The sequence below is a fragment of the Notechis scutatus genome, chromosome 2 (assembly GCF_049901735.1).
Source record: "Notechis scutatus isolate UNSWTSFEM ecotype Mainland chromosome 2, rNotScu1.2, whole genome shotgun sequence".
In the NCBI taxonomy this organism is placed as follows: Eukaryota; Metazoa; Chordata; class Lepidosauria; order Squamata; family Elapidae; genus Notechis; species Notechis scutatus.
The window spans coordinates 1,645,091-1,670,673 of record NC_142010.1 but is presented as its reverse complement, the minus strand read 5'-3'; the positions used below and the strand labels follow the sequence as shown (position 1 = coordinate 1,670,673).

The window sequence follows — 25,583 nt, the reverse complement described above, 5'->3', positions numbered from 1 at the left end:
GCTGAACAGATTTGTGTGTATGTGTGTGTGTGTAAACGCAGGGGGAGAAGTTTTGGAAAATAAAGTTACAGTTAAAAGAAAAGCTTCTGCATCCTAAGAAAACCTTTTAAGGGTCAATAGAATACGTTTTGGGTCTTACGTTTGTAATTTTTGCTTTTGTCAGTTCTGTACTATATATTATAAAAGCTTAAAAATGTATTTGCAATGCTAAATGACATACAAAGGTTTTGTATGTTTCTTTCATCTGTTAACTATTAAATCTGCCCAACATTTTCCCAAACATTTCACTGCATTTAAGTCTTTTGAGATATAAATTTCTCTGATATTTAAATATTTGTCTGATATTTCTCAGCTTTTAAAATGCCAGTTCTCTTTAAAACTTTTAATACAATTTATTTTAAAATGTTCTGTGAGCTATGGCTTCCACTCATCGATCATTTGTCTGCCTTGTTTAGTTTTAAGTGCCCATTTCCATAGTTTTGTCCAGGAAAAGAGAAGCAGTAGATAATGTATTTTGATGCTCATGCCCAGAGTTGCTCAGAGTGAGATCTTTTCAAACACTAGTTGGAAGCATGCATAAGTGAGCTGAGTTAATTTCCTATTACCCCATGTTTCATTATTGAAAAAAAACCTTAAAAAAATAAATAAAAAGGGCCAACATGTTCCTCAAAAAATGCAAAGAAAACAACCATGTTCATGACCCTTAGAAAAGAAACAGAGCAAATCAAGTTCTTTATTGGTTAGCTTGAATTGTGAAGATGTCTAGCAGATTTAAAGATTATAAATTTTCACCAACAGTTCTGGATTAGACATATACTGATAGATGCTCTCAGATGCTGAGAGGAGCTAGCATTTTTTGGAGGACAGATTTACAATCAGCTAAAAAAAATCGCTCATTGGGAATATGTGGAAATGGACAACAATGCAAGTGTGACTTGCTAGCAGAAAGCCTATAACCCAAAAGAACAACATTAAGGAACAAACAAACAAGCAAACAGTTCTGCATATGTTTTGATCATTTGAAAAAAGAAGAAAAATTGGCATATGTGGAAAAAGGAACTCTCCTTCCCCAAATGCAATTCACAAGGAAGCCATAGTTTCTTTCTCCAGGGGGTCCCAGTTGAGCTAACAAGAGGCAGTGGGACCTCTTTTGACACTAATTCCCCTGCAGATTTTCCCCCAATCAGCTTCTCTGCCCAACCTGATTTCAATGATTTAAAGAGACTTTTAATAATAGTTTTTTAAATTTGGAAAAGTATTATTATGCAAAGGGAAGCAGTGGCCCTGTTGTAGAGCGGCGGTTACAGAGAGAGACGGAGCCAGGCTAGGCTAACATACTTTATTCAATGAATAAAGGGTCGCCGCGGCTTCAGAGGCAATCTGACAGCCAGCTGGCGGCGACAGCTGATGCCGTTTGACAGCTCCCTTTTATAGCCGGCTGTCAAACGGCATCAGCCAATGGGAGCGATCAGCGCTCCCGCTCTAACGGCAGACCAGAAGGAGAACTGCTGGCAGGTTCTTAATACATAACACTCCTTCCCCCTGGCCGCGAGCATGCGTAGTCCTGCAGCCGTAATGGCGGCTTTCGCTCGTGGCTTGATCTTCGCGGCTCTGGAGGCTTGGCGGCTGCTGGACAGTCCTTTTCTACTCCGGCGGTGCCAGGCGTCTGCGGAGGGTCGACGGCCATCCCGGACCTGCTATCTGGCGGCTGCTCGAGTGAGTCTTCACGCGGTGGACGGTTGGCTGGGAAGTCGGGTGGCTGGTAGACCGGGTAGTTCTGCGGGACGGCTGCGGCAGGCGGCGAGTAGACCGGGTAGCTCGGCGGCTGGTTGTCAGGGCCTTCGGCGGCAGGCGAGGTCCAGCGTCTCCTGAGTTGGTCGATATGCCTTCTCCAGATTCTCCCATCTTCCAGGAGGACTCTGTAGGACCTGGGCCCTGTAACAGAAACTATCTGCCCTGGCAGCCATAACGGGTGCCCTGCATAGTTCCTGGCATAAACCAGGTCTTGCAGGGCAAACTCCCTGGCATGGCTGTCAGATGCCAGGGGTGTGCTGGGGGTGTAGTGAGGGTGCAACCTGTCCAGGGTGGTCCTGAGCAGCCTGCCCATCAAAAGTTCAGCAGGTGACTTGTTGGTTGCGGGGCATGGCGTGGCATGTTGCGTGAGTAGGTAAGTAGACAGCTTGGAGTGCCAGCCTGCCTGGCCCAGCTTGGCTAAAACTTCCTTGACTGATCTAACAGCCCTCTCCGCCATCCCATTACTAGCGGGGTGGAAGGGGGCTGTGAGGGCGTGTCTGATGCCCAGGTTGGCAGTGAAGATGGCAAATTCATTAGAGCTGAATTGAGGCCCGTTATCTGACACCAAGGTGTCTGGCAGTCCATGAGTAGCAAACAGTCTGGTCAAAACCCTTGTGATGGCTTGAGTTGTGGTGGAAGACAGCAAGGCCACTTCCGTCCATTTGGAAAATGAGTCTACAACCACCAAGAATGTCTTCCCCAGCATGGGGCCAGCTAGGTCAATATGTAGCCTGGCCCAGGGTGCCCCCGCATCTTTCCACCTGGTGGGTGGAGCTGTGGGTGGAGCTGCCCTTGTCGCCTGGCAGGCCTGGCATGCGTTGACCCAGCTGGCAATTTGGGCATCTAGTCCTGGCCACCAAACGTAGCTGTGGGCCAAGGCCTTCATCCTTACCATGCCCGGATGTCCCTCGTGCAGTGCCCTTAGAACAGGTTCTTGCAAGGTGGCAGGAATGACCACCCTAGACAGCCCTGAATTGCAGACAACTCCTGCTTGCGGATCCTAAAGGGGATTAAATCCGGGGCAAATTGCATATCAGGCCACCCCCTTCCCACCCAGTCCAGGACCTGGGAAATCAATGGATATTTTTTTTGAGTGCGCAGCAACATCCCCGGCTGAAACTGGGAGGTCAAGTCCCGTGCACTTGAAAATTGCGTGGATGGGAGCTGGGTCCTCGACTGGTGTAGGCAGGGGGCACCTGCTGAGGGCATCTGCGTGGCTCAGATTTATTCTGGGGCGATGGATCAAGGTATATGAATAAGCGGCCAAAAAAAGAGTCCATCTGGTCATTCTTGGGGAAAGTACCTGTGGGGTTTGTTTGTCACCAGCTAACAGTCCTAAGAGAGGTTTGTGGTCTGTTATCAGTTCAAAAAAATGGCCATAGAGAAACTCATGGAACTTTTTTACAGCAGCTACAGCTGCCAAAGCCTCCTTATCGATCTGGCTGTAATTTCTCTCAGCAGCAGAGAATGTCCTTGAAAAATAGGCAATGGGTGCCTCAGATCCATTTGAAAGTCTGTGGCTTAAAACTGCTCCTATCCCAAAAGTTGAGGCATCAGCGGCGAGTACTAGGGGCAAGTCCTTGTTAAATTGAACTAAGACTGCGTTTGAAGTTAACAGAGACTTCACTGCCTGGAAAGCGTTGGCTTCTTTCTGTCCCCAATGCCAGGAGACCTTCTTGTCTAGGAGCCTATGTAGGGGCTCAGCTACAGAGGCTTTGTGGGGTAGGAAGGATGCATAAAAATTTAAGAGCCCTAAAAAGGCCTGTAATTCAGTTTTGTTAGAGGGAGTGGGTGCCTCGTGAATGGCTCTGACTTTACTTTCAATGGGGTGAATCCCAGAGGCATCAATTCGATAACCAAGGAAGTCTACTTGATTGGTAGCTATGGTGCATTTGTCTTTTTTCAATTTGAGCCCATTTAGTCTAAATCTGTCAAGAACAGACCTTACTCTGAGTAGCAGTTGTGCCTTGTTAGAGGCCGATACTAAAATGCCATCAAAGTATGGAACCACCCCGGGTAGGCCCTGGAGGATTCTTTCCATGAGTGATTGAAAAATGCCAGGAGCTACGCTGACCCCAAACTGTAAACGTTTACATCTGAAAGCGCCCCTGTGTGTTACTATGGTTTGAAGGTCAGCAGTGTGCTGGTCCACTGGGAATTGTTGGTATGCCTGGGACATGTCCAATTTTGCAAAAATGACGCCTGGTTCAAATGAGTGAAGCAGGTGTTGAATAACAGGTACTGGGTATGCGCTAACTAGAAGGAAATGGTTGATGGACGTCTTATAGTCCGCGCAAATTCTCACGCTACCATCTTTTTTTAAAGGGGTGACTATGGGTGTTTCCCACTTTGCAAAATCTACCTGTTCCAAAACTCCTTGATTAATGAGTTTGTCTAGTTCAACGTCTAATTTGGGCCTAATGGCGAAGGGAACCCTTCGAGGTTTCAAACGGATTGGGGTGGCTTGTGGACCTACATTGAAAGATATGGGGGTGCCCGAATAACAGCCCAGTTCACTGCTGAACACATCAGCGTAGTCACTAAAAAGGGCATCAACTTCAGAGTTTATCACAGAGTGAATCCCTGTAATGTTAAGACCTAGGGCAGGGAACCAATCTAGTCCTAGCAAGCTAGGCAGGGCACCATCAACAACTACCAGTGGCAAGTAACCTCTAAAGTTTTGGAATTGAATAAGGAATCTTCCCTTACCCAGGACTGGGATGGTCTTTCCCTGGTAGTCCCGAAGATTCAGGTGGCAGGTGATCAGCTTCCTCCTTGAGAGTGAAGGCAGAATTTTCTTCAATGTGGACCACGCAATGATGGAGAGGGTTGACCCGGTGTCCACCTCCATGTGGCAGGGCTTACCTTCTATAAGAAGAGAAATGCTTATTTTGTTAGAGTTACAGGTGAAGCTGCCCGCGTGATAACAAGTGTAGCAGCTTTTTACTTGCCTTTGGGAGGAGGCAGAAACTTGAGATTTTTGAGAAGGGGCCTGCTCGACTTGACATACTCTGGCTAAATGCCCTCTCTTCTGGCAGTTCAGGCAGATAAAGTTTCTGAACCTGCATGTGGTTCTAAGGTGGTTACCCCCGCAGCTCATACAAAAGGGTTGTTGTTTGGTAAACTGGCTGCTGTTTCTCCTTGGTGGGGCTAGAGGTGTTCTGGGACGTGTAAGGCGGTTTACCTCTAAAGGTTCTTCTATTTCTTCCTGGGAGACCTCATCATAGTGAACCGTAGCCTGCCCTTGTTTTGTGGTAGCTCCCTGAATCTCAGCTGCAGATACTTCTGATAACTCAGCAGCCTGAGCTTCTTCAATGGCTAGGGATAAGGTTAGGTCTTTCTTTGCTAATAACCTTCTCTGAAGCTTCAAATCCCTAACTCCACCTACAATTTGGTCTAGCAGCATGTCCTCAAGGTAATCCCTGAACCCGCAGTGTATGGCAGCTGATCTTAGTGCTGCCATGTATTGACTCACAGTTTCCCCTTCAGCTTGAGTCCTTCTCCTAAAAGCTAGCCTCCTAGCTATCTGAGAGGGTTTTGGGGAATAGTGATTGGACAAAATTTCTTTCAACTCTTCCCAGGGGATAGCCTTAATGGGTCGTGGGGACACTAGTGCTGAGGCTGTGTCAAAAACGGTAGCCCCACAGAAAAAATAAGACCTTTTCCTCAGGTCTGTAGCCCTGGACAAGTCTATGGCATTTAAAAAAACATTCAAATCTGTTAATGTAAGATTCCCAAGTCTCTGTTCTCGGCTGAAAATGTGGGAAGGTCGGAGTAGATGCCATTGGAGTGGCAGAGTAGGTCTGCTGGGCAAGGAAAAATTAGAGGTCGCTTTTAGAAAAGCGTTTCTGGTAGCGCCTGTCAGCGGCGTTCGGCTCCTCAGCTGCGGAGCTTTGAAGTTCGCGCTTTTGGAGAGCGGCGGCGGCGGTGACTTCACTCAGCCCTTAGCGGCTTCAGCTCTTTCTCGGTGTGACTTCGGCTCAATTGTTTCGCCTGGACGTCTTTACTGCATCCCGCCCTCGTCGCCAGTGTTGTAGAGCGGCGGTTACAGAGAGAGATGGAGCCAGGCTAGGCTAACATACTTTATTCAATGAATAAAGGGTCGCCGCGGCTTCAGAGGCAATCTGACAGCCAGCTGGCGGTGACAGCTGATGCCGTTTGACAGCTCCCTTTTATAGCCAGCTGTCAAACGGCATCAGCCAATGGGAGCGATCGGCGCTCCCGCTCTAACGGCGGACCAGAAGGAGAACTGCTGGCAGGTTCTTAATACATAACAGGCCCAAGTTTATTTATACAAATGCACCTGAGGCCTCACAACAGCTCCATAGACCTTCTAAGATAATAAAGATTAAAGTATGTGCTTTGGTTCATGTATGTTGGGAAAATAAATATAAAATAGAACTAGGGCTTGATTAAAAGTTTCCTTGGGATGTTGGGAAACAATCAAACCTGTTTGCATTGTAGGGAAAGAAATAATTTTGGATATTTCCAGAATAGGAAAACAGCAGCCATTTTGTGAAAACAGCAGCCATTTTGTGAAATGGTGTACTTCTCTCTCTAGTTTGCTATGTAAAGAAATGGAGAAGTGGAGTAGTGCCCTGGCAACTTCAGTAGCCTTCTTTGTGCGGGTCGGGATACACTCAGGCCATCCTGTGTAAGTACATACAATGACTAGCAGTGCGTTGTAGTGTCCAGAGCAGGGCATGTCTGTGAAGTCAATCATCAGAGAATCAAACGGGTAACTACCCCTTGGTTGGTGGCCTGGTGGTGGTTGGGGCCCTTGTCTAGGGTTATTTGCTGCACAAATTTCACACCTGGCACAGACATTTGCTGCAATGCTGTGTATTTTGTTAATATAAACTTCCCTTTGCAAAACATTTGCTAAAGCAGGTTTTCCTAGGTGCAACTGCTTATGCACTTGTTGTACTATCTCCCAAGCCATATGCCCTGGCACAAAAACCCTATTGTCTGGTAGGATCCACCAGCCTCCTTCCAGTTGAGCCTCAAGTGCTTTAATTTGGTTCATGTCTTCCTGGGAGTAATGTGGTTGTTGGTGTTTGTGTGGTGTCCATACAGTAAGGCATTGTGCTTGTATTGTTGGAGTCCTTTGAGCTGCCTTTCATGTCATTCTATCTGCTTTATCATTGCCTTTTTGTATATCAGAGGCCACTTTTTGATGTCCTCAGCAGTGTATGACTGCAACCTTCTGTGGGGCCCATGCACTTTCTAGGAGGCGTAGTATTTGGGGACCATATTTAATATCTTTGCCTCCTGCCGTGATAAGTGCTCTTTCCTTATATAAGGCACCATGGACTTGAACCATGAGGAAAGCATATTTAGAGTCTGTATATATGTTGATACATTCGCCTTTTGCCAGCTCCAAAGCTCTAGTTAATGCATGCAATTCAGCCAACTGAGCACTCGTGCCTGAAGGGAGGGGCTCCGCTTTCCAAACATCATCCAAAGTTACAACTGCATACCCTGCCTGTCTAGTGCCTTCCTGTATGAAGCTGGTGCCGTCCGTATATAGGGTGTAATTCGGGGAAGGGGTACATCAGTCATGTCAGGGCGGCTGGCATATGTTTCCTCTATTGTTTGGATACAATCGTGAGTGGTTTCTGAGTTTGGTTCAGGCAATAATGTAGCAGGATTTAATGCAGTGGATTGTATAATATTAATCATAGGGTTATGAGTGATTACACCTTGGTATTTCAGCATTCGAGGGTTGGTTAGCCATTGGTGTCCCTTCGTTTCCAGAACTGCTTTAAGGGCATGGGGAGTATAAATGTCAAGCTCTCATCCAAAAGTCAGTTTACTTGCTTCCTGAGTTAAGATAGCAGTCCCAGCCACAGCCTTAAGGCACGCAGGCCATCCTTTTGCAACATTATCCAGCTGTTTAGAGAGATAAGCTACAGGGCGATGACATGTTCCTATTTTCTGGGTGAGGACACCCACTGCTACATTCTGTTTAGTATCTACAAATTGAAACGGTTTATCCAAATCCGGGAGGCCTAAACTGGGGGCTTGCAACAGTGCCTGCTTGAGCAATTGGAAACTAGTTGCTTCCTGTGTTCCCCACTGTAGCGGCTCCTTATCCTGTCCTTTGGTAGCTTCATAGAGGGGCTTGGCAATCAGGCTGAAATTGGGGATCCAGATACGACAAAAGCCAGCAGCTCCTAAAAACCCTCTCAAGTCTTTCCTGTTAGGTGTTGGGAGCTGACACATAGCCTCTTTGCGTTCGTGACCTAAGGTACGTTTCCCCTGCTCTATGTCATAGCCCAAATATCGGACCTTTTCTAAAACCAACTGTGCTTTTTTTCTTAGAGGCCTTATATCCCAGGTCTTGCAATAGAAGTAACAACTCGTGTGTGTTTTTCCAGCAATTATCTTTTGTGTGGCCAGTAACCAACAGATCATCCACATAGCTCTCCCACTATGATTGGAAGGTGGTGACTGGCAAAGCCTGGGGGGTTATCCTCAGCCCACAAATGTGGAACATTGAATTGCTTCCATTCATCCTCATCTCCCTGTCCCTTGTCCCTCGCCACCATGAGCCTCCACTCTTCTTCTCTGGTTATTGTTACATTTATCTTGCCATATCCCAGTGTCATTGTTCCATCTTCTTCAAAGGATATCTGCGCTTGAAGTTTGCACAACATATCCCTCCCCAGGAGTGGGATAGGACAGTCTGGCATATACACAAATTGATGTGTTATGGTTGTCCTTTAGTTGTGCACACGAGGGGCTCCAAAAAGGGGCGCTGTAAAATACTTCCTGTTGCCCCCTGGATATTAATGGTGTGGGGGGAGGCCTGTGTTAGGGGCTGGGTTAGGACTGACCGTGTGGCTCCAGTGTCTACTAGGAAGGTAATAGGTTTGCCTCCTACATTTAGCCGGACCATAGGTTCTGGAAGGTGATCTGAACCCGGTCGGTTTCAGTTCAGGGGGGTTCTTTCAAATACTTCCCTGTAACCTCACCCTCCCCAGCTTCCTCTCGGGGGTCCTCAGAGGCCTCTTCAGAAATTCCCTCTTCTTCCATCTAGCCTCTCTTCTTTGTTCCTTTCTGGACACTCACCCTTCCAGTGTCCCTCCTTTTTACAAATAGCACAGTGATTACGTCCTAACCCAGATCTGCTGCCCCTTGCTCAGCTGCCTCCTCTATCTTTTGGGGTCCACATCATAGCTGCCGCCATTAATTCAGCTTTTCTCTGCACTTTTGATCTTTCTTCCGCTCTTCCTCTTTTTCTCTGTTTACAAAAACCTTCCGTGCCACCTCCATTAGCTCGCTCATAGGCTTGCCTAGTACTCCCTCAAGTCTTTGTAATTTACAGCGTATGTCTGTAGCACTTTGTGAGATAAATGCCATTGCTAGCATTCGGGCATTTGCCTGATCAGTAAGATCTATGGGGGTGTACATGCGGTAAGCGTCAATAAGGCGGGCATAAAATGCTTTGGGGCTTTCTGTGGGCTCCTGCAATACCAGGGAAGGTTTAGACATATTCACTGAAGGCTTTCCTGCCACTCGGATGGCTCGCACAACCACTGACTGGTAATCTCGTATATGGTCCATATCCTGGTAAGGATTCCATTTAGGATCTTGGGATGGGAAGTGAGCCTCAACATGTGCCACTAGATTTCCATCTGCCCAGACATCAGGTTTTAATATCTCAGTTACTGCGTTCCTAATCTTTTCCCTTTCTTCCGGATTAAACAGAATCCCCATAAGTTGTTGGAGATCCATCCAAGTAGAATTTTGTGTGTCCACTATAGTTTTTACTAAATCTGCTACTTCTGTAGGTTTTTCACTAAAGGGGCCTTAGTATAGTTTCCAGTTAAGCAGATCTGACGTGGTGAACGGTACATGTTGGAACAAGGTGACCGATGCTGTGGGGTCCTCATGATCTGTTACAAGCTGGTCAACCTGCCTAAGCGGTGCAGTCAGGGATGTTTGTTCTGTTTTGACTCTTGTCCTTGCTGCCACTGGTTCAGCCTCTTGTTTAGGGTCTACCTGGGCAGAGGTCCCCAGGGGTGAAAGGTCGGCTTGGGCCGATCGATTCATCGTGTCTGGTGGATCCCCAGGGCTTCTCATGAGGGGGGATATCCGGTCTAGTCGGGCTATTAATCCTGATGCCCCAGAGGATTCTCCCTCATCTTACATCCTTCTTAAGCCAAGAGGGGGTACATATGGGGATGGGTGCGGTAGTTCTTCTGGACAGCTAGGCATGACTGGGGTGGGCTTCTTTGGTTTGGTCAGTGGTAAGGTTCATGACACTAGGAGCCTACACCATTGCACTTTGAACTTTTTTAAGCCATGGGGGTGGTTTAATAGGTCAAGCGAAACATCTATGTAAGGAGCTTGATCTGGGTGTCCTAACGTGGGATGAAATACTAACTGATGAACCTGTACTGCTATAGAGGTGTCTAAAGTACCTATGGCTGGCCACCCTACTCCAAATGTTGACCATTCTCCCTCACAAAACACCTGCAGTTTATGTCTACTCCACTTAAGACCATAGTCCTGAGATTCATATGCCTCCTTAAAGTGTTTTAGCATACACCCCAATGGGGTTACGGGCACACTTTCTCCACCTGCCATGAGCCACCCAGGTCACCAGACAAGACAATTGGGAAGAGGGGTTAGAAGAAGGTATGGGGTCCTTCCTCTCTTGGTAACACCAGGGATTTCCACACACTCACATCTGACCCAGGGAGCTGGGTGCACACAGTCTCCAATGGGAACTATGAATGCCACTCGCTTTCTACTGGCCCACAGTGCTGGACACTCACAGTCACCAATGGGAACCACAGTAGCCACTCACCTCAACCATTCCTGACAATTCCGCCCACCTTTGCTTAAGAGAGGGTGATCAGTCCTCTCCTCCGTCCCTGTTTACAGGGAGTGATTGCTTCCCAAGTCCAATACTTGCCTGCAGGCGTGTTCCTTCTCCACTGGCCAGCTGGAAAATGTCCTGGTCTCCTTACCCTTCACCAGTGGTTCTTGAAGGTGTCAACCACCATTGCCGGAACCCAGCAGTATCGGGAAGTCCCTCGGATTCAAAGGACCGATGGCGCCTGGGGTGTTCCCTTCAACTCACCGAAGCACTGGCACCCAGGGTGGACCCCCCAGCAGGCCTTAGGGCCCCTTGTGTCCCAGAGGAGTCACCATAAATGTTGCAGCAGATCCTGTTTCCAAATCAGGACACAGGACCACGAAGGGTAGGAGAATACAGGTTTATTTGCGCAAAAGGTTCAGAGCATTAGCATGGCAAATTCTGAACCCCCGGCTATTCCTGAGGAGTTACTTTCATGCAGCTCCCAGTCTCAGCGTACTACAAAAGGGGGAAGTAAGTCTAATTAGCCATTTTGCACAATTCAGCATATAAATACTTATCTTACACCATCTGTTATTTTCCATACCCACCCTTGCCACCCTTGCCATTTAGCTGTTTACAGGAACATACCTAGTTCATAGGTCATTATTCTTAGATTCAGCAACTTTCTGGTTTTCACAATATCATATTAAGCAACTTCTATAATATTTGCGATATAAGCTAAGAAACTTCTGCTAATTATAAGAATACTTTTCTGGTAACTTTCCATTCTGCTTCATAACCACCACAGATACATAAAAGGTGTGTCGGGCTAGTTTTTTAATAAAAAAGAAGGACTAGGGGAGACATGATAGCAGTGTTCCAATATCTCAGGGGCTGCCATAAAGAAGAGTGAGTCAAGCTATTCTCCAAAGCACCTGAGGGCAGGACAAGAAGCAATGGGTGGAAACCAGTGGTGGGATTCAATTTTTTTTACTACCGGTTCTGTGGGCGTGGCTTGGTGGGCGTGGCAGGGGAAGGATACTATAAAATCTCCCGTCAGAGGTGGGATTTGCCGGTTCTCCAAACTACTCAAAATTTCCGCTACCGGTTTTCTAGAACTGGTCAGAACCTGCTGAATACCACCTCTGGTGGAAACTAATCAATGAGAGAAGCAACCTAGAACTAAGGAGAAATTTCCTGACAGTCAGAACAATTAATCAGTGGAACAACTTGCTATTCTATTCTATTCTATTCTATTCTATTCTATTCTATTCTATTCTATTCTACTCTACTCTACTCTACTCTACTCTATTCTAGTCTATTATTTCTATTCTAAATTCTATTCTATTCTATTTGACCTATTCTATTCTAAATTCTATTCTATTCTATTTGATTCTATTTGATTCTAAATTCTATTCTATTCTATTCTATTCTATTCTATTCTATTCTATTCTATTCTATTCTATTCTATTCTATTCTAGATAAGGACCAAAAAAAAAAAGGTAAGGGCCAGAGCTCAGAGATAGGTTTGTAAAAAAAACACACCTGTTCCTTCAGAGCTGAAGAAGCTTCTTGGATGAGAAGTCAAATGACTTCAAAGAAAAAAACAGAAAGTTCAGTTGACTCTTGAAAAAGCATCTCTGGGTGTTCCTTTTATCAGCATTCTCCTTTGAAAATGACTTTCCTGTCCAAAAGTCATTGGCATTGGTGTTGCTAACTACAATAGAATAGAATGGAATGGAATGGAATGGAACAGAACGGAACGGAACGGAACAGAATAGGAATGGAACAGAAAGGAATAGGAATAGGAATAGGAATAGGAATGGAATGGAATGGAATGGAATGGAATAGAATAGAATGGAATGGAATGGAATGGAATGGAATGGAAAGGAATCGGAATGGAATGGGAATGGGAATGGGAATGGGAATAGAATGGAATAGAAAGGAATAGGAATAGGAATAGGAATGGAATGGAATGGAATGGAATGGAATGGAATGGAATGGAATGGAATAGAATGGAATAGAAAGGAATAGTAATAGAATGGAATGGAATTGAATGGAACAGAAAGGAATAGAAATGGAATGGAATGGAATGGAATAGAATGGAGTGGAATAGAATGGAGTGGAATAGAATGGAACAGAAAGGAATAGGAATGGAATTGAATGGAACAGAAAGGAATAGGAATGGAATGGAATAGAAAGGAATAGTAATAGAATGGAATGTAATGGAATGGAACAGAAAGGAATAGGAATGGAATGGAATGGAATAGGAATGGAATGGAATGGAATAGAAAGGAATAGGAATAGGAATGGAATGGAATAGAAAGGAATAGGAATAGGAATGGAATGGAATAGAATGGAATGGAATAGAATGGAGTGGAATAGAATGGAGTGGAATAGAATGGAGTGGAATAGAAAGGAATAGGACTGGAATGGAATGGAATGGAATAGAAAGGAATAGGAATAGAATAGAATGGAATAGAAAGGAATAGGAATAGAATGGAATGGAACAGAAAGGAATAGGAATGGAATGGAATGGAATAGAATGGAGTGGAATAGAAAGGAATAGGAATGGAATGGAATGGAATAGAAGGGAATAGGAATAGGAATGGAAAGGAATAGGAATAGGAATAGGAATAGGAATAGGAAACGGAATAGGAATGGGAATGGGAATGGGAATGGGAATGGGAATGGGAATAGGAATAGGAATGGAATATGGAATGGAATGGAATGGAATGGAATAGAATAGAATAGAATAGAATAGAATAGAATAGAATAGAATAGAATAGAATAGAGCAGAGAATAGAATTCAATTCTTTATTGGCCAAGTGTGACTGAACACACAAGACCTGGGCAAAAGTAACTAATGGGCAGATATAATAAAAACTCAACAAGGTGGGGATGATCTGATCGTTGTGGCCACTATCTTGATTTGATTAATTCCAAGTTTCCAAATCCCCGCCCCCCCATGGATATTGCTGGTCTTGGGTACTTTGAACAGGGTTATGTAAAACTAACAAAATCTTTCTTATAGTTCAAAGCTGAAGGATCCATGGAGAACTCCTTCACCATCTTGTGGTGAAAGGTTGAACTTCATTTGCAACATCTTAAAATCACTTTGTTTGTGTTCGCAGTAGTAATAGCAATAACACTTAGAGTTATATACCGCTTCACAGGGCTTTACACCACTTTCCTAAGTGGTTACAAGAGAACCTTAGCAAACATCAGTCATGTTCCTCTTCCAATTCATAAATGATTCCATGGGACAGAAGCTTATTAAACGCCTGAGTAACTTTGCCATCCTTCACGTTGCTTTTAGCTTGCACACAAATAGAAAAACACCTATGTAAATTTGGCTATCAAGGTTCCGACTGATGAACCCAAGCAAATCAGGACTCTGAAACTCCCATCTTCTTCAAAGCACTAATTTATTCATTACATCCATTTGGCATAGATGAGCATAAAAACAGCTCTGGCTAACTCCCATTCTTTTGCATTGTTAAAAGTTAAGCATCCCCCATCCCTCCTATGTCACAGGTCATGTGAAGAGAGATTTAACCTGGAAATAAGGAGAAACTTTCTGACAGCGAGAACAATCAACCAATGGAACAGTTTTGCCTTCAGAAGCTGTGGGATCTTCATTACTGGAAGCTTTCAAGAAGAGATTGGACTGCCATTTGTCAGAAATAGTGTAGGGTCTCCTGCTTGGGCAGGGGGCTTGGACTAGATGACCTACAAGGCCTACAAGGTCCCTTCCAACTCTGATTATCTGCTATCTGTTAATGTTGTCTAGTTGGGTGCTCTGTCATTTCCTTGACAACTGGTTTCAGTCTCTGGGCATCGGCCATTGGGATGACCTTGGTTCCCAGGAGATAGCACCTTGTTTTGACAAGACCACATTCCAAGCCTCTCCCTTTCCCCCCCTCCCGCCTGCCTGAGCTGTGTGGCAACTTCGGAAACATAAAGATGGCTGCGATAGGCTTGATCCATTTCAAAGTTGACATAAGCCTTTGAATTCCTCAGGAAACAAGTTAGAATCATGTTGCTAACAAATTATATGATGTACTTATGTAAAACCTCCATATATATTTTTTTATCCTCAAAGATAAAATGCCAAAGAGAAAAATTTAAAAAATAGATTAACACACATCCAACACTAATAACAAAAAAAAAGAAAGAAAAAGAAAAAAAGAAAAAGAGAGAAGAATCTTGTGTACAAAAAAGAAAGAAAAAAAAAAGAAAGAAAGAAAAAAACTCCAAATGCCAACTAGATCTAATATTCACCCAGGTTGGATTTTTTTATGTTTAATGCTAGAAATATTCCTTTATTATTATTATTATTATTATTATTATTATTATTATTATTATTATTATTATTATTATTATTATTATTATTATGCTTTTTCACGTTTACATATCTCATTCTCATCTTTAACAACACTGCGGCATTATTGTTACATGTACAGATCTCCATATATTTATATTCATTTATATACATTTTTCTTATCTCTACTATTCTTATTCCTACTATTCAACCATTCAAACCAATTATCCCAGACCGCATAGTCAGTGGTGCGATTCAAATAATTTAACAACCGGTTCTCTACCCTAATGATTTCGTCCAACAACCAGTTCACTAAACTGCTCAGATAGTTTTTTTGTTTTATTTTATTTTATTTGGTTTGTCAATTGCTTACAAGGTAATAAGTATAAGTAAAAACATAGTTATGAATACATGGATACATATAAGAAAAATAAAAGGAACAATAGGACAGGGACAGTAGGCATGTTGGTGCGCTTATGCACGCCCCCTACAGACCTCTTAGGAAAGGGGTGAGATCAATAGTAGACAGTCTAAGGTTAAAGTTTTTGGGGTTTGGGGAAGAAACCACAGAGTCAGGTAGAGTATTCCAGACATTGATTAGTCTGTTGCTGAAGTCGTAACAGAGTTAACAACATAGTTAACAACCGGTTCTCCCGAAGTGGTTGCCAACTGACTGAATCCCACCACTGCGCATAGTACTCTGACTCTTCTTTGCCTTCTAGCTCTAGAGTGAGTTTGTCCATTTCAGCACATTCTAATATTCCTATGTGAATCCTGAAACTATTTTATTTCATATAGCAATAATTTGTACTAATTTGTAATAATTTTCAGGTCTTGGAAACTGGCTGTGTAAAACTGCTTAAAAAGACTGTGACGGGAGGAGAGAAGAGCTGCAGAACCACATGTAACATGGTGCTAAAGGAATCGCCCACAACAAGGATCATGGGTTACTCATCTTTTGAATGTATAAAGAATCCTTGGATTGATGACAATCTGAAGTTCATTTCAAATGAACATGAAGTTAACATTCCACTAATTTCAAAAGACCCAGATTCTCTTTCCAATCTAAATCAATTAGAAGAAGATGACAATGCTTCTTCAGGATCTGATGATTCCTACCATTCCTGCAATCTAACCATTCCATCTAAAAAAGACAAACAAGTTTTTTTCAACATTCTGAAACATTTCCTTGAAGATCAGAGCATCTTACAAGAAGGCAATGAGGAAGAACGTTGGTGTGACAAAAGCAAACTGAAGTTAAAATATATGGGAAGAAAGTGCAACGCACTCATTCTGGATGGAGATGGAAATGAATTATGGGAGGGAATAATAGAAACAAAACATATATACCTCAACTGGAGGGGTGATGAGGTAGAACCTCTAAGCTTAGAGAATCTCCAAAGTGTGCAGAATAAATTAAAATTCCTTGGAATTCAAAACAAGAAAGTGTGTGATTGCTTCTCGCTGGCTAGAGCCCAATTTATGGAAGAGCCAAACTGGGTGCAGGAGAATATGAAACTGAAAATAATTTGCTGTGAAGTTATTCTGACCTTTGGTAAAGGAAAGAACTTGGCCACGGTTCTTTATGATGACATCAAGAAAATACCGAAGTACAATATGGAAATGGCACATTGGTATACCAAGTTGTACAGGTCCCTCAGGTTTCTTTCTGATTGGTTGGTCACATTTTTTAGAAGCAATTCTAAATTTTTTTCTCATATTGGATCTTTCTTACAATGTGTTTACCAATTTCTATCACTGTGCAGTAAATACAAACAGCTGTGACCAGTATTTCTGTGTTTCTAGTTCAAATTAACAAGAGGATGGTTCTTTTGTGTTAGCCATTTTCTGAAAATCCTTTAACTTTCTGCAATATTATTTGTACCTGCTATCAGAAAAAGGATGTTCCCGTTTGCTCTTAAATACTTGGGTTGTTTTTTTTGTTTTTTGTTTTAAAAGCAAATTGAAGAATTAAGTAGGAGGAATTGAACTCTGCAGGCACCACAGCGGCTGTTTCTTCTAACAGAAGTAGCTATGTTGATAACTTTTCAATGATGAGTTGACGACTACAGATCTACAGAAAAACAGAGTTGGAAGGGACCTTGGAGATCATCTAGTCCAACCCCTGCTCAAGCAGGGGATCCTATACAATTTGAGAGAAGTGGCTGTCCAGTCTCCTCTTCAAAGCCTCCAATGATGGAACATCCACAACTTCTGAAGGCAAGCTGTTCTATCTATTAATTGTTCTCACTGTTAATAAATTTTCCTGAGTTCTAGGTTGCTTTTCTCCTTAGCTTCTTCTTCCATCCATTGTTTCTAAGAAATGAGTGGCAATCTCTGAACTAGGAGAAAGGCCATAATTCTTGGCATCTCACACAGCTACTTGAAAGCTTGTATCAGATTTGTAAAGCTTTCTGTAATGCCCATGCAAATGATGCTAAATAGTACATCCATTGTAAAACTAGTAAGAAATGATTTTGTTAGCTCCTATTGTCCAGTTTGGGGCAAGGAATCTTTTGATGTCTATTTCCCATACTTAATATGAGGGGAAGGGAAGTGTGGCACAAGTGTATATGCCATCTTACATATATGAACATAGCTGGGAATTGACTTCTTTTTATTGTTTTCAAACTTGTTAGAATTATTTGAGGGATAACATTGCAGCTTTTGTTTATTTCCTGCCTCAAAATAGTGGGAAAGTATAATATGGATTTTCAACAAGAAAAGGACTAGATTCCATCAAAGGTGTTTTGGGAGCATCCAGACTTTGACACCATACCTGTCCTGTTCTGAACAACTTTCTATCTTCCAGGTGTAAGTCTGGGACCCTGTAATACTTTTTGTGCATTTCTTTGATTTTAAATGTATATTATCACACACATAATTATTTAAGAAATGCCCTATTACATTGTGAAATGATAATTTGCATACCAGATTCTTCTTATAAAAAGAAAGAGTCTTCATGCTTTTACCAATTTAAGATTCTTGTACCTCAACATAACATCATTTGCAAAATGTTGCTTTTGCATTCTTAAGATTTTACCATAATTATTTTCACTACTGTCGGTAACATTACAATTTTTGATAATGTTTTATTGAAAAAAAGCTGTAGTCACATATTTTGTAGATTGTGAGTTATATTATATTACATGTTTTACTTTTTTTGCATAAGACATATTTTAATGGATGTTATGTATGCTCATTATTTAATTGAAATGTTAATTAAAATAATGGCAACTTCCACCATTGATCTTGCTTGTTCCCTATTAGAAATTATAGTATCATTTCATAATTGTCATTGAGATTATTTTGAGAAGGAATCAACACCAAGGACATGTAATAGTATTTCCAATACTATTTTGATGGTTTCATTGAGATAATAGAAAACTAGAAGGGTAGGGAAAAATATTATGGTGTAAAGAGGGAAAAAGAAAGAAAAAGGTATCAACTTCCAACACTCTTTAGCGCAGTAGAAGATAACAACATTACAACCTCAACTTTTTACTTTTACAAAACTGTATGTATTAGCCATTTCTATAACAATAAACCTATCTAATTAGCAAAAACAAAATCAAAGTTTCATTTTTTTTTTCTTTACATGTACAAAATCCAGAAGCAATTTCCAAATAGCGTAATATTCTCTCAAGGAACACACTTGATATTTATTGACAATATGGTGTAAGTGTCAGTGGGAAAAGAAAAACAATCCTTTTGATTTTAATGAAACAGCTCTCTGTAATACAGATATAACTATTTTTATTTATTTTAGAATTGGGTATTCCTCTACCAGGTCAATTTTAACATAAGCCAGCCTCCATAAACTTAATGTATAAAAACAAGGATTTCTAAAAACCAAGGGCTTTGTTACTTCATGAAGCAGCTTCTAAAGGGAAGACCATTTCAATGGTTTTTCAATTCTATATAGTCATTAAGTGAGTTCATCTGTATTCAAAAGAGGATTTACAGATCCAGGGTTTACAGGAGGGGGAATCAAACCCCAAACTGCCAGGCACAAGTAACCAGAACCATCCATTATTAGCAACTTTGTTGTTTTCCATCTATGTTATGAGAATCTCCCCACACTGCTTGCCTTCTGGGAATAATCAGATAATGTTTCATGGATCTTGGGGAAGGTCATGCTTGTGCCTGTTGCAGCTGTGCAAGGACTCCAAGCTAGGTCCTTGTTTGACCTATCCTTCCAGTCTGGTGGAAGTTTCCCAATATGAACTAAAGTCTCCAAGAGAGCATGGTTCTTCTTTGTTTCTATAGATGGTTGTAGTCTAAGCCTTTAAAACCAAATGTGGTTCACTCAAAATAAACATAGATTCTCATCTCATTTGCTATAAACCACAATTGTGCACCTCTATAACTGTCTGGTTTGGTTCTGCAACCCAACAGGACGGACACAGACTTCAGAGAATAATTAGGACTGCAGAAAAAACAATTACTACCAACCTGCCTTTAATCGAGGACCTGTATACTGCACAAGTCAAAAATAGGGCTATGAAAATATTTAAAGACCCCTCACATCCTGGACATAAACTGTTTCAACTCCTTCCCTCAAAATGACGCTATAGAGCACTGCACACCAGAACAACTAGACACAAGGACAGTTCTTCCCCAAAAGCCATCACTCTGCTAAACAAATAATTCCTTCAACCCTGTTCAACTATTTACAAAGTGTATACTGCTATTACTGTTAATCTTCTCATCACTCCTTATCACCCATCCCCTCCCACTTGTGACTATGGCTGTAATTTTGTCGCTTGTATCCTTACAACTTGTATTGATTGTTTCCTAGTATGATTTGATTGCTTATTTGTAACCTATGAGTATAATTAAGTGTTGTACCTTATGATTCTTGACTCTTGATGAATGTATCTTTTCTTTTATGTACACTGAGAGCATTTGCACCAAGACAAATTCCTTGTGTTTCCAATCACACTTGGCCAATAAAATATTCTATATTTCTATTAGATAATAATGACTACATGTGCAGCAAAATGTCATGATGCAACCCCCTGCCTTTCTCACTTTCATCCTGGTGTCTGATTCTGACCCAAGAACTCTTAAGACACACAGTTTGAATTATGAACTTGTTGTGTCATTTTTTTTCCTTCTGCAGACACAGATGAATGAACCACAGCAAAACTTTCCACAGTCCTAAACCAATGGGCTAGATAATCTGCAATAGCTTTTATCCATTCAATTTCTCTCCCCCAGATTTTGGCTTCCAGGAATTCAACCTCTAAAAGTACCAGTACATTGAAATCTTACCTCTACTTTGGCAGTTTGTGGTTAAAAAAACAGATATATCTTATTCCCCCCCCCCCAAAAAAAATAAACCCAGCTCAAAGAATTCATTAACCAAGGAGCAGAAATCTTGCTGCTTTTAGATTGCTGAAAAAATGTTTCAAACACCAAACTCTTTACAGAATGGTGAGGAGGCTCAAGATCAGTCTGATGGGAAAATTTTGTTGCTGACTTATTGGACAGAGAACTGCCAAGTTGCTGTTTTGAATGCTTGTGGGCAAACCCAATTCTCAAAACGTTTGCCAGTACAGGAGATTTACCTACAGTATTGAGAAGGCCTAATGGAAAAGATCCTCTCTGCAGAAAATCTCCAGCATGTGCAGAATGATCTAAAGCTTCTTGGAATTCAGAGCAAAGAAATCCGTGCCTGTTTTTCTCTCGCCAAGACCAAATTCACAGAGGAGCTCCAATGTCTCCAGAAGAGCATGATCCTGAAGATCATTTGCGATGACGTTATTCTGAGTTTCCTCTCTGGTGAAGGAAAGAACTTGGCCACAATTTTATATGTCAGTAATCTAGACCAGCGGTTGGTAACCGGTGGGCCGTGGAAAAATTTTGGTGGGCCGCAGAAGAAATGGCCCCCAAAAGCAATTAATCTGGGCCACGCAGTACTCGTGCCTCCTGGCTCTCCAAGGGACCCTGGAGTCAGGTCCCTGAGATGCATGTGCCAACCATCTCCCACACACGGCAGTGGCAGCAACAACATTCCCCACCCTCAGTACCCACTGTCAGCTCTTCCCCATTAGTTCTCTATCTTTGAATTGCTCCCAGCTCTCTTTCCTTCCCCCTCCCCGCCCATGTGCAGGCAGGCAAGGAAAGGGAGATGGAGCTGTGTGCAGCTCTCAGCTCTTCCAGCCCTTGCTGCCTCTCCCAACATCTAATCCTTGGAGATACAGGCAAAGCCACTGCAGCAGTAGCACCCTGAGTTGCCTTAGCATGCTTGGTTAGTTAAGAATCGCCCTGCCCGGAGAAGGAGGTGGTGCTGGAGGAGGAGGAGGCAGTAGAGGAGAAGCAAGCAACTCAGGGCGTTCATTGATCATCATTAATTGGGTGGGGGCTTGGCTACCAGCCATTTGGAAACCTGCCCTCATTAACAAACAAGTACCTAACATGAAGAATGACACCAGACCCACACCCATGAGGGCAACACAAGATGCTACCACCACACTTCCACGTAGAAAGCAGACTCACACCCACACAGATGATGAGACACGGACCAGAAGCCATACCACAGCTGTATCACTACCCACTTCAAACCCCTCCGACCCATACATGAAGCGAACGGACGCCCACCATGAAGATGTGGCATGGCCACGAACGCGAAACCAAACAACAGGATCACAGCTCACCAGCTCAAATCCCCCAGCAACTAAGACTAACCTGAGCACAACCAAGCCCCCACCTGAACAGAACACACCCCCAGCCAATCAGAACACAGCCAAACCCCCAACCAATGAGAACACACCCCCACCCAATCAGAACACAACCAAGCCCCCACCCAATCAAGTCACACCCTCACTAGCAGTTAAAAGGAAGAAGCAGCTGCAAGCTCACATTACTCCGAGAAGCACAAAGCTGAAGACACAAGCCTGAAGATGACAAATGAGACTTTGTCGAAACGTCGCCAAGATACATCCAATTTTACGCGGGAGAAAACCCGAATAACCAAAGATCCATACACATACACATACACATACACATACACATACACATACACATACACATACATGTTCTGTCCCACCTGTATCCACAGATGAAACTTCAAGTTATATAGTTCAAATACTTTACAAAACCAGAGACAGAAGATTCAATTGCTCTGTTATCACAGTCCTTTGGCAATCCTCCTAGAATCTGTCCGGCAATTCTGTATAGTTCGTAAATCACAACGCAGTAATCAGACGCAAAACTTTCCAAGGCAAAACTCACTTTGTTTCCAGCAAAGATTACAAAGTCATGCGATCTCTTATATCCTCTAAGAGAGGGTGTGTCAGTCTCATTAATTAATCCTTTGCTGGATGTCTCTTTTCTAATTGAGATTGATGTCTCAACCTTCTCCTAGTTCTGGCATCCAGCCAGCATCCGGCAGTTTCATCTCCGCTTGAAACCTCTGACACACTTTCCTGATTAACAGTTAACACCTGAGGTTTAATTAGGGAAGTAGGTTCAGGGGAGAGAGTGGCCTCTGAATCCTCCAATAAATCAGGTTCATCTCTCAAATCCAACTCCTCTCCCTCTACTTGACTCCCCTCTAAGCCACTTAATAATGCAGGCTCGAATCTCAGTGCCAGATTTTCATCCTCGCTCGAACCCACATCTGCTGATTGATCAGGTTCAAGTCTCGGAGTCACAACACATACACATATACATATATATAATTTATAGTTAACATAAAAAATTTTATATTAAATATATTAGCTTTTTTTAAAAAAAATCATATTAGTGGTCCTCAGGATGTAAAAGTATGAGTTCGGTGGTCCCTGAGATCCAAAAGGTTGGCGACCCCTGATCGAGACAAGCCAGAGTGTAATATCAATGTGGCAAACTGGTGGATAAAATTGGGGAGGTGGTTTTGGGTGAATTAGGAACTACCACCAGGGCACATTCTGGGCTTCTCTCTGCCACTGAATCTCTGATGAAGTCACTGACTTTGCTTGTAAAATCTTTACATCCCACAGTGAATTCTTTAAATTCTTTCATTCATTCCAAAATCTCTCAACATGACAAACAAGATTAAGGTAAACAGTTTCTGTCTGCTTTCAGTTTACAGGCAGAATGTAAAGGGTTCTAGATAAAACTTTGAAGAGTTTGGAACTGTTTTTTTTTTTAGCAACCAGAAGTCAAACTCAAATATTTTCACATTTCTAAGCCTTGATTTGAAACATTCAAATATTTCAAGGGTGTACATTCAGAGATTAAATGCATTTTAGGGAAGCAGTATACTTTTCTTGATTTGGGGAAATCATAGGTCATAGTTATAAACATTGTTAGGAATGCAAGGAGACAAAAATATTTAAAGTGTGTTCGTAATTTGCTGTCCACAAACTTTGTATTTTTAGACATTCTTTAATTTTTATGAAAGCCATGGGAAACACCTAGAACTTTTAAATATATATTATTTTAAATTTTACATATATAGTAAAAAGAGGCATACAGTAGAATCAAAATCACACTTGGGCCACATTTGTAATATTGCATTCAGTTTTGGTTTCCACAATGTAAAAAAGATGTTGAAACTCTAGAAAGAGTGCAGAGAAGAGCAACAAAGATGATTTAGGGCAGGGGTCGCCAACCTTTTGGACCTCAGGGACCACCAAACTCATAATTTTAGATTCCAGGGACCACGAACTGGTTCTGTGGGCATGGCTGAATTTGTGGGTGTGGCTTGGTGGTCATGTGACTGGCTGGGCATGGCTTGTATGTAAATATTATAAATATTTATATAAATATTGATTTTTTATATTAAAAAAGTGCAACTTTTACCCAAAATCAGGCAAAGCAGGCAGGCAGATTGAGTTGCTCACAGAATCACAGATTCATTCAGAAATCTATCTGCCATTGGCTAGCTCAGTCTGCAACAAAATTTGCTTGCAAGCAAACTCATAAAATTAACTTACAACACACCATGCATGTAAATATTGATTTTTTTATTTTAAAAAAGAGCAACTTTTACCCAAAATCAGGCAAAGCAGGCAGGCAGATTGAGTTGCTCACAGAATCATTCAGTGATCTATCTATCTGCCATCAGCTAGCTCAGTCTCTCAAATTTGCTTGCTGTGAGTCTGCACTGAATTTGCTTGCAAGCAAACCTTCAGTCCTAAGGGAGGTTCGGCTGAACTTGGCTAGAAAGCAAGAAATCCAACCATTTCCTGCTTCCTAGCTAATCTAAATCTCCCGGCAGAGCACAACAGATGATGGTCGGAGAAAGGAAAAATAGCAACTTAGCAGACAAGTTTTCTGGGTAAAGAGTGAGTGGGCAGGGAGGGTTCCCCGGGCCATGTGGGCTGAGCAGCCTTGTGTTTCTGTGCAGCCTGGATTAATTGCTTTGGGGGGGGTGCTCTGGGGTGAGATTTCTCTGCGGCCCACCAAAATTTCCCCATGGCCCATCAGTGTGCCGTGGCCCACCGGTTGGCAACCGCTGATTTAGGGGACTGGAGGCTAAAACACATGAACAACAGTTGCAGGAACTGGGCATGGCTAGTCTAGTGAAGAGAAGGACCAGGGGAGACATGATAGCAGTCTTCCAATATCTCAGGGGCTGCCACAAACAAGAGGGAGTCAAGCTATTCTCCAAAGCACCTGAGGGCAGGACAAGAAGCAATGGGTGGAAACTAATCAAGGAGAGAAGCAACTGAGAACTAAGGAGAAATTTCCTGACAGAGCAATTAATTAGCGGGACAACTTGCCTCCAGAAGTTGTGAATGCTCCAACACTGGAAGTTTTTAAGAAGAGATTGGACAACCATTTGTCTGAAATGGTTTAGGATCTCCTGCTTGACTATAAAATCTCAAAAGGTCCCTTCCAGCTGTATTCTGAATTGAATAGAAATATATAATAATACCATCTGATTCTTCTAAGGGCAGTTTTAACCTCTTCTGTTCTGCCCCAGCAGCGAGCCATTGCATGGTCTTATTTAAAATAATTAATCTATTCCTGGAGGAATGCAAAATAAAAACTTTGAAATACATGACAAATGAGTGGCACTTATTTTCACAAATTTAATTTAGATTATGTGCCAAGGATCTGAAGATGCAGCATAGTTTCCTGTGCTTCATGAGACTCAAGTTGATTTGCTACTGTAAAGGTATGTGAGTCCCAAGTGAAGGGGTCCAATTTAAAATATGAAAGTATAAATTGAAGGCACCACTTTGAATTTTGAGCAGAACAAGGCAAAACCAAGTGACACCAGGATGGTAAAGAATTGAAAAGAAACAATATATTCTATTCTTATTTATTCATTCTGTATGCTGAATGGGTATTAAGGGAATTTGGATTAGAAGAAGAGAAACATGATTCTACATTGTGAAACCAATTTCAATAGCCTTCTCTATGTAAGCACACTTTATTTTTCAAATAAACAATTGGGTTGGCTCAGATCTGCAGAAAAAAAGTGGAGGTAGCAAATAACTAATTGGTCAGGTAAAGGAAAAAATCTCAACCCATAATAACATGACATGAAAAGAAAAGAAACAAAACACATCACAACTTCATAAACATTAGCAAATGTTTATTATGTCTTCCAGAGATTCGATAAAACAAAGGTGTTCTATTAATTGGTTTCAGAACATATATTGTTAGTGATATTTTATGATTCTTCCTAAATATGGATTATGGTAAAGTAAT

The 25,583-nt window shown here is 42.2% G+C and overlaps 1 long non-coding RNA gene across 1 annotated transcript in view; it reads left to right on the top strand.

The window, feature by feature from the left end:
• The window catches only part of LOC113426307 (uncharacterized), a 31,048-nt gene extending 14,178 nt beyond the window's left edge, over window positions 1–16,870 (top strand). The window contains exon 2 of the long non-coding RNA XR_015747400.1: window positions 15,762–16,870. This is a non-coding gene — a long non-coding RNA (uncharacterized LOC113426307). The remainder of the gene's footprint in view (window positions 1–15,761) is intronic.
• Window positions 16,871–25,583: the final 8,713 nt, after the last annotated feature.